We start from the raw sequence: 9,747 nt of genomic DNA, 5'->3' as shown, positions 1-9,747 counted from the left end.
GATATTCAGTTTGTTTTGGATCCATTCAGTTGTATTGTCTACATAATTTCTTACATTTCAAAGTCTGAGAGAGAAATGGGAATGGTGTTAAAGCAAACGAAAATAGAGGCAGAAGAGGGTAATGAGAGTGCCCGTACCACCTTAAAGAAAATCGGTTCTGCATATTTAAATCATAGGGAAGTGAGTGCTCAAGAAGCTGTCTATCGTGTATGTAACCTGAAAATGAAGGAATGTTCAAGAAAGGTTGTATTTGTACCAGTGGGTGAAAATCCGACAAGACTGACAAAACCGTTGTCCCAAATCAAAAGAAAACGCACAACAAAAGACGATGACGAAGATGAAGAAGACGATGAAGACATTTGGATGACAAACATAGTAGAAAGATACGAAAATCGGCCAAACGAACCATTTTTTCAAAATATGTGTCTTGCAGAGTTTTGCTCAGAATTTAGAGTGCTTGCTAAATCACAGGTTCCCAAGACTCATAATGAAAATGTGTATGAACTGCAAAACTCAAAGGGATTCATTCAAAAGAGAACACGCACACAACCAGCAATTATACGATACCCAAGATTTGATGCTGAGAAAATGTCAGAGAAGTATTACCAAAGCCTGTTACAACTATTTTTGCCTTACTGGGGAATTAATCAGTTAAAACCACCAGGTTTTGATCAATATGATACATTTTACGAAAACGGATACATACGAATCACAGCAAAGCAGAAGTTGAAATCAGTCAAATCAATTGTGGACGAAAACAAAGCAAGGTATTCTCAAAATGAAGATGTAATCGCACAGGCACAGGAAAACTTTGAAAACATCGGGGTACCAGAAGATGCTTGGGCAAATCTCTGTCCAGAGACAGAATTAATGAGACATGAATTGTCTGCAGAAAGAAATGTTGATCTTGATTTGAATGCTACTGAAGAATTGCCAGATATGCAGTCACAAAAGACTAATAGTGATGTTCTTTACAAGGTTCAACAAAATACACAGTCAAAAGAAGAAATAACAATTGTTCTTCAAAATTTGAATGAGACTCAAATGAAAGTATTTTATATGGTGCGGGAGTGGTGTTTGAAAAAAAGTTTTGGCGAAAAACTTGAACCAATGCACATATTCATAACTGGTGGAGCAGGAACAGGCAAAAGTCATCTTATTAAAGCCATACATTATGAAGCTTCACGTTTACTTGGAAAACAATTGACAACTCCCGACAGTGTTTCAGTACTACTTACTGCTTTCACTGGAAGAGCCGCATTTAACATCGGAGGAAATACTATTCACCATTTATTTTCGCTGCCGAAACATATGCCTTTACCATATGAACCATTGCGAGAACAGAGTCTAAGTGAAATGAGAGTTCAACTTGCAGATCTGCATATTCTCGTTATCGATGAAATTTCAATGGTGTATAAAAGATTATTATACTATATCCATGAAAGACTAGTACAGATTAAGAAATGTAAAGAACCTTTTGGAGGAGTCTCGGTAATTGCCGTGGGAGATTTCTACCAGCTTCCTCCTGTTAAACAGCGCAAAGATGAACGTCTCTATAAAGAAAATCCACTTTATCCTTTTGATTATTGGGTAGATCTATTCAAAGAAGTGGAATTAACAGAAATTATGAGACAACGGGAAGATATCCCATTTGCAGAGGCACTGAAGACACTTCGGACTAGAGAAATAAAACAATCACTGGAAGAACAAACCAACTCCATCCTAAGAGAATGTATACGAGAGGGGCCAGACGATGTCCTTCATGTTTATGCAACAAACGATGAGGTCAATGCCTATAATTTGACAATGCTCAAGAAGAAATGTGAAGAATTTGTTGAAATTAATGCTCAAGACTTCACAAAAGATAAAAGTACGGGAAAACTCAACATGAGAAGCAAGCCTTTCACAAGGTCTAAAACAGACAGTCTTCCAAGCTCTTTGTTATTGGGACTTGGTGCAAAAGTTATGCTCACTAGAAACTGCAATGTAGGTGATGGTCTTGTTAATGGAGTTATGGGAGTTGTATCAAAATTTGTATATGGCCAGAGACATGCAGAAAAAAGTGTTGTTGCAGTAGAAGTACTATTTCATAATATGAATGTTGGGAAGAAAACCGGAAAGAGAAGTAGAAATGGAAATCTCGTTATGATAGAAAGAATTCAAGAGGATATGAAAGATCAGAAAACAAACAATGTTGTTCGGCATCAGTTTCCATTACGATTGTCATGGGCCTGCACAGCGCACAAAGTACAGGGACTGACAGTTGACAAAGTAGTTGTTAATTTGGACCGATCATTTTCACCTGGACAAGGTTATGTTGCGTTGAGCAGAGTTACATCAAAAGAAGGTTTATTCATTGACTCAGACAAACCTGAATTGATACAGAAAAAGATATACGCAGACCCAGAAGTCAATTCAGCTTTGCAGAACATGCCGAAAATAACATTTCCAAACTCCCAAACATCAGAGAATGGTATCAAGATTTATCTTCATAATATTCAAAGTCTCGGTAAACATTTCAATGATCTGCTGAAAGATATTCGATGTAAGAATGCAGACATTATCTGCTTGACAGAAACTTGGCTGACATCTCGACAAAATGTCAATTTATTTGAAATGAATGGTTTCAAATTTCATCAAATAAGTAGGGAAGATTCATATGATTGCACCAATCCTCAAGTTTCACAATTACGAGCCTCAAAAGGTGGTGGTGTAGCTGTTTATATTAAAGAAACTGCATTAAACAAAATTGTCAGCTCACTTCCTGTAACGAATGTGGAAGGAATCTCTGTATATTGTTTGCAAGAAGATATAGTAGTTGTCACTGTATATCGCCCAAATTCTCAGAATGTTACACAGTTTTTAATGCAACTCGAAAAGCTGATTAAAAATTACAGATCTCAAAATAAATTCCTTGTTTTTCTTGGAGACTTCAATGAAGATGCAACATCTGCAGGTCCTATTCAGACTTTTATGATTGATCAAGGTTTTAAGCAGATTGTTGATTTCAAAACAACAGAAGGAGCCACTATTCTAGACCATGTTTATTTGTCAAAATCTTTAAAAGGAAAAGTGGAAAAACTTTCAACCTACTACAGTTACCACGATGCGTTAATTTTGACCATTATATCAAGCACGTAGATGTTTTTGAAGTATTCATTCTGATCCTGGCCATATAAATACATGACTGTTATCTTGGCTTCTTTGATAGTAAGTATTCTCAATACGCAATATATTTATAAATATCTTTTATTGTCTGAACAAGATTAAAAAATATTTACTTTTATGGTAATGATGAATACTTATGAGGTAGATCAGTTTCGACGGTGATCATGGGTAGAGTTTACCCGAGTAGTATTCATTCTGATGATTCCGAGTCTTCCATTGCCGATGTCATCACGGAATTTACAACTCAGAACGAATACATGAAACGCGGGGGTGTTAAGGAAGCATATGGGCAATTTAGCGTCTTATTTTGACTGTTATATTCAAAATCGTGAAATTAAATAATCATTTTGAATAAGATAAAAAACTTAGTACTATCCTTTAAAATAGATGTCAGTGCAATAAAATCGGGTAGTACATTACTGCCACATTGGTACATTATCATGTGACAACTATAAATAGCTTACGTATATTCCTTAACATAAAATGAGATAGAACAACACTACCCTGCGGTTTCCAAAATAAAATAAGCATTCTAAGTAAAAGCAAAACATCTCAGTTAAATCAAAACCACTGCTAGAATCCTATGTTTGTCCTTATTAAAAAGTTATTAATCCGGTTCTAGTAAAACCTTCCCAACTTTTATATAGTTTGCACGGAAAACGGCAAATTGCATCAATTCAAAACACAACATGGGATTCTAGCAGCACTTTTCAATATGAGCATTGATCAAACTAACGATACGTATAAAATTTCAAGTTCAATATATACGGGGTAGTGTTGTTCTGGTCGGATTTTTACATCGTAAACAACGACAGAGGAAAGCCTGGCTGAGAAATAAAAGCAAATTTACATACCTTTTAGCGAATGATTGATAAAACTAACATCTCCCCCAGTATTCTTATGTTCAATTCTCAATTAATCACACCGCAATACTTTATTAGAGTTCTTAGATTAGTTATATTTTGAATATGTTTACAATGCTTTCCGATCAAATTCACACGACATTCAACTTTTAGTCATGACGTCATCAATGTGTAAATCTACGTAACACAAACTAATTTCTGGAGAAAAATTGTCTTCCGTATTTTTTATTTGTTTTTGATCTACGTTTCGTTGCTTAGATGTTTGAATATGTACATAATAATTAAGATTTTTTATTTCACGGAATTACATGCAACTCAGATTCCATATGCTTCCTTAACACCCCCGCGAGGAGTATTAAATAACAAATAATCTACCATAAGACAAAAAATTGAAGTTAGTTTAGAATTCAAGAAATTCAAGGACAAGAGGGAAATTACTTCGAAATCTCAGAGAAACTGTAAATCAATATGTTTCAAACACAATCGGAATTGATTCGGAAAATGAAAGTAAAAACTACAAAGTGGAACGTTATGCCATTTAGAAAAGAAAGATGTCGATTAAAACGAGAGAAAACCGGGACCAAGAGAAAAACTAGCCTTCTTCTGCCGCACCAAATCCGTTCCAAATGTGCCTTATCCTACTCGTGTTTTGCACAGCAAAATTTTTATGCATAAACAGCAGTTTGGAACTACGCTTTTTCATGTCGGTGGGAGACTTCACTTATTTTCAAAGATACTTCTTGTCTATAGCAGACCGCATGGGATAAATCAAGACAAAGAACAGAGCACACCCTAAGGCATCCGAGTTTGTGAAGTAATTATTTGAACACTTCAAACATTATGAATATTAGATTTAAAATTCTTGTTCTGTTACTGTAAAATCTATATTAAAATCACATTAACAACTTTGCGAAACGTGTGTACATGTATATGATAACATTTTAGAAATAATTATGAATGTGTATAAAATCCCTTTGTGTTGAGATTTAAATGACCTTTTATTTGATATCAAGAAAAAGGGGCTGACCCTGCAAATTAGGGAACTAAATTGCACTAAAATCTTTCATATGTAGCTCTTTGCTGAGGGAAATTTAATGAAAGGCTATAGAAGCATATATGTTTATCTTATAGTTATGTATCCAAGTAATGTAATTACTTATTCATGTGTTATGTAATAAGGATTTTTTAGGGGTCAAGAGTCCATAAACTATGACCACCTATATCTCAAAAAGAAAAATATTTTGAAATGCAGTATAAAAGAAAAGATGATGAAAATGATGTACTTTACAAAATGCAACCCTCAAAATTTGGTTCAGCGGCTCCAATAACGAGATAAGGGACTGGCCCCTAAAACGTTTTTTTTCCTCAGATATCTCAAGAACGATGACGAATTTCTAAACACTTGTTGAACAAAGCTCTTATCCCTGAAACAAAATAGTATCCGGCGCTTAGAATGTAGACCCTGTTTTTTTCTATTTTAAATCATGTTTAGCTGTTAAATAGCATAATCAAGATCGAACATATATATCAAATTCTAAAATCAGACGGAAGACCTCCTCGTTGCTCGCAACGAGATCGTGTCTAGTTAGGGTCTTCCGTTTCCAACGGAAGACCCTATTGTTTTTCTTCGGATTCTTTTTCATTATTATTATTCTTCCTCTGACTTTTTTTGTGGCTTATATCTCAACAACTATTCAACCGATTTCCACGAAATTTTCAGAACTTATTTGATATTGTTAATACTCGAAGTTATTAAAATCTAAACATATGACGTCACTTCCGGTTTCAGATATTGACGATTTTGTAAATGTTTAAGGGTCATTTTGTCCACGCATCTCCTCCGAAACTAATCAAGATAGAAGCTTGAAATTTTCAGGGATTGTAGATAAATGTATGTAGATGTACCCCATTGCCTTCACTAATGAAAATTGTGCAAGGCTTCGAAGCTCGCCTGAACCTGAAAATAAGCACCAAATTTTTCCACGAAATTTTTGAACATTTTCTGAAATATCTTTTGATGTATACATATTTTGTGAAATAATGTAATGCGAAAGATGTTTATATTTGCAAGACCTTTAATTTGATATCAAGAAAAAGGGGCTGGCCCCTCAAATAAGGGGCCTAGAGGGCTTTAAAGTCTTCTTACAATAACCTTTTACAGAACAATAATTTGTTATCAATCATAAAAGAAAAAATATTTATTGTACAACTGTTTATCTATACAGTACCATAGCTTAGTCATTTATTACGTAATTAGGGGTTTTAAGGGGCCAGAAGTTCAAAACTTTGATCATTTATATCGGAAAAAGGAGAAACATTTTGAAAAGCAATGTAGAACAAAAGTTGCTCAAAATAATGTTTTGTACAATATGCCACCTTAAATTTTTTGATGATGGCCCCACTAAGGATTTTAAGGGTCGGCCCCTAAAACACATTTATACAGATATCTCGAGAACGGTTAACACTTTGTGAACACTTAGTGAACTAAATATGTTTATATTTGCAAGACCTTTAATTTGATATCAAGAAAAAGGGGCTGGCTCCTAAAATTAGGGGCCAATACGGCTCTTAAATCTTCTTACAATAACTCTTTACTGAACAAAAATTTGTTATTAATTATAGAAGCACAAATGTTCACTGTACAGCTGTTTATCTTTACAGTACCATGGCTAAGTCATATATTACGTAATTAGGGGTTTCGGGGGGCCAGAAGTTCAAAAATTTTATCATTAATATCTGAAAAAGGAGAAATATTTTGAAAAGCAATGTAGAACACAAAATGTTAAGAATAATCTTCTTAACAATATGGCAATTAAAAAATTTTTTATTGGTGGCCCCGATAAGGAGTTAAAGGGTCGGCCCCTAAAACACTGCTGTTCAGATATCTCGAAAACGTTTAATAATTTGTGAATACATGTGAACAAAATATGTTTACATTTGCAAGACCTTTTATTTGATATAAAGAAGTAAGGGCTGGCCCCTCAAATTTGGGGCTTAAAGGGCTAGTAAGTCTTTTTATAATAACTTTTTTATAAGCGATAATATGATATTTTTCATTAAACAAAAACAAAGAACTTTTTAAACTTAATCTAACGCTGAAATTTGTTTTAAAATCGGACCATGCATTACAGAGAAATTTGGGTTTAAAATTTGATTTTTATCGGAAATTATGATTCCGCATTCTTGGTTTAAAAAATAATTCGTACCAAAAATAATCGTGTCAAGTCGTACATGAACCCATTCGGGTTTAATTTGTTAAGACATTCTTGAATTTGGAAAGGTTTTTGTTAAGTTGTACTTAAAATCATTCGGATTTTGTTAAGTCTTACCAAGAATTATTCGAATTTTTTTCTTATTGTTTTAGTTACCCTTGTTCTTGGCTGAAGAACTCTGCTTCTTACAGGTACTTCTAGCTTTTCTCTCGACATTAACGGAAGACCCACTCGTTGCTTTGCAACGAGCTTTGCTCTAGTTATTCTTTTTTTTCTTTTTCTGACTTTTTTGGAGCGCTATATCTCAAAAACTATTCAACCGAATTGCACAAAATTTTCAGGACTGATAAAGCATGATCAGTGCTACATATTATTAAATTTTCAAATGATGACGTCACTTACGGTTTCAGATATTGACGATTTTGTTAAATTTTAAGGGTCATTTTGTCCACGCATCTCCTCCAAAACTAATCAAGATAGAAGCCTGAAATTTTCAGGGATTGTAGATGAATGCCTGTAGATGTACCCCCATGCTTCAAATTATGAAAATTGCTCAAGGCCTCGAAGCTCGCCTGAACCTGAAAATTAGCACCAAATTTTTTCACGAAATGTTCGCACATTTTCTGTAATATCTTTTGATGTATAAATTTTTTGTGAAAACATGTAATGCAAAAATTGTTTAATTTTGCAAGACCTTTAATTTGATATCAAGAAAAAGGGGCTGGGCCCTTAAATTAGGGGCCAAGAGGGCTCTAAAGTCTTCTTACAATAACTCTTTACTGAACAATATTTTGTTATTAATTATAGAAGCAAAAATGTTCAATGTACAGCTGTTTATCTATTCAGTACAATACTTTAGTCATATGTTACGTAATTAGGGGTTTCAAGGGGCCAGAAGTTGAAAAATTTGATCATTAATATCAGAAAAAGGGGAAATATTTTGAATAGCACTGTAGAACAAAAGTTGTTTATAATAATGTTCTCAACAATACGAAAACTAAAATTTTGTTGTTGTTGGCCCCGGAAAGGAGTTAAAGGGTCGGCCCCTAAAACACATTTATACAGATATCTTGAGAAAGGTTAAAAATTCCTAAACACTTGTTGAACAAAATATGTTTATATTTGCAAGACCTTTAATTTGATATCAAGAAAAAGGGGCTGGCCCCTCATATCAGGGGCCAAGGGGGCTCTAAAATCTTTTTATAATAACTCTTTACTGAAAAATATTTTGTTATATTTATAGAAGCAAAAATGTTCATTGTAGAGCTGTTTATCTATACAGTACCATACCTAAGTCACATGTTACGTAATTAGGGGTTTCAAGGGGCCAGAAGTTGAAAAATTAGATCATTAATATCTGAAAAAGGAGAAATATTTTGAAAAGCAATGTAGAACAAAAGTTGTTCAAAATAATGTTCTTAACAAAATGATACCAAAAATGTTGTTGTTAGTGGCCCCGATAAGGGGTTAAAGGGTCAGCCCCTAAAACACAGTTGTTTAGATAATCTCGATAACGTTTTACAGTTTGTGAACACTTGTAGAACAAAATATGTTTATATTAGCGAGACCTTTTATTTGATATCAAGAAAAAGGGACTGACCCCTCAAATTAGGGGCCAGAAGGGCTATTAAGTCTTTTTAGTATAACTCTTTTCTCACCAATAATTTGATATTAATCATAAAGCAACAAAGAAGCTTTTTTATGCTTAATTTTAAACTGAAATCCGTTTTACAATCGGACGATGCATTAAAATAATATTGGGATTTAAAAATTTAGTTTTCCGGAATTTTTGATTCCACGTTTTTGGTTAAGAAAATAGCGTTATGTTCAAAGTAAAATTAACTCGTACCAAAAATAATTGTTAAGTCGTACTTGAACACTTTCAGATTTTTTTGTTAAGTCGTTCTTGAAATCAGAAAGGATTTTGTTAATTCGTACTTAAAATCATTCGGATTTTGTTAAGTCGTACCAGGAATAATTCGATTTTTTTTCATTTTTTTTATTATCGTTACTCTTGTTATTTTTTTAAGAGCTCTGCTTCTTAAACGAACTTCCAGTTTTACTTCCTACATTAACGGAAGACCCGCTCGTTGCTTTGCAACGAGCTTTGCTCTAGTTATTCTTTTTTTTCTTTTTCTGACTTTTTTGGAGCGCTATTTCTCAAAAACTATCCAACCGATTCGCACAAAATTTTCAGGACGGATAAAGCATGATCGGCTCTACATATTATAAAATTTTTAAAAGATGACGTCACTTCCGGTTTCAAATATTGACGATTTTGTAAATTTTTAAGGGTAATTTTGTCCACGCATCTCCTCCGAAACTAATCAAGATAGAAGCTTGAAATTTTCAGGGATTATAGATCAATGTATGTAGATGTACCCCCATGCTTCCAATGGTGAAAATTTGTAAAGGCCTTTAAGCTCGCCTGAACCTGAAAATTGGCACCAAATTTTTTCACGAAATTTTTGCACATTTTCTGTGATATCTTTTGATGAATAAAT

This window comes from Magallana gigas, chromosome 1 (genome assembly GCF_963853765.1).
Source record: "Magallana gigas chromosome 1, xbMagGiga1.1, whole genome shotgun sequence".
In the NCBI taxonomy this organism is placed as follows: Eukaryota; Metazoa; Mollusca; class Bivalvia; order Ostreida; family Ostreidae; genus Magallana; species Magallana gigas.
This window is presented reverse-complemented; position numbering follows the sequence as displayed.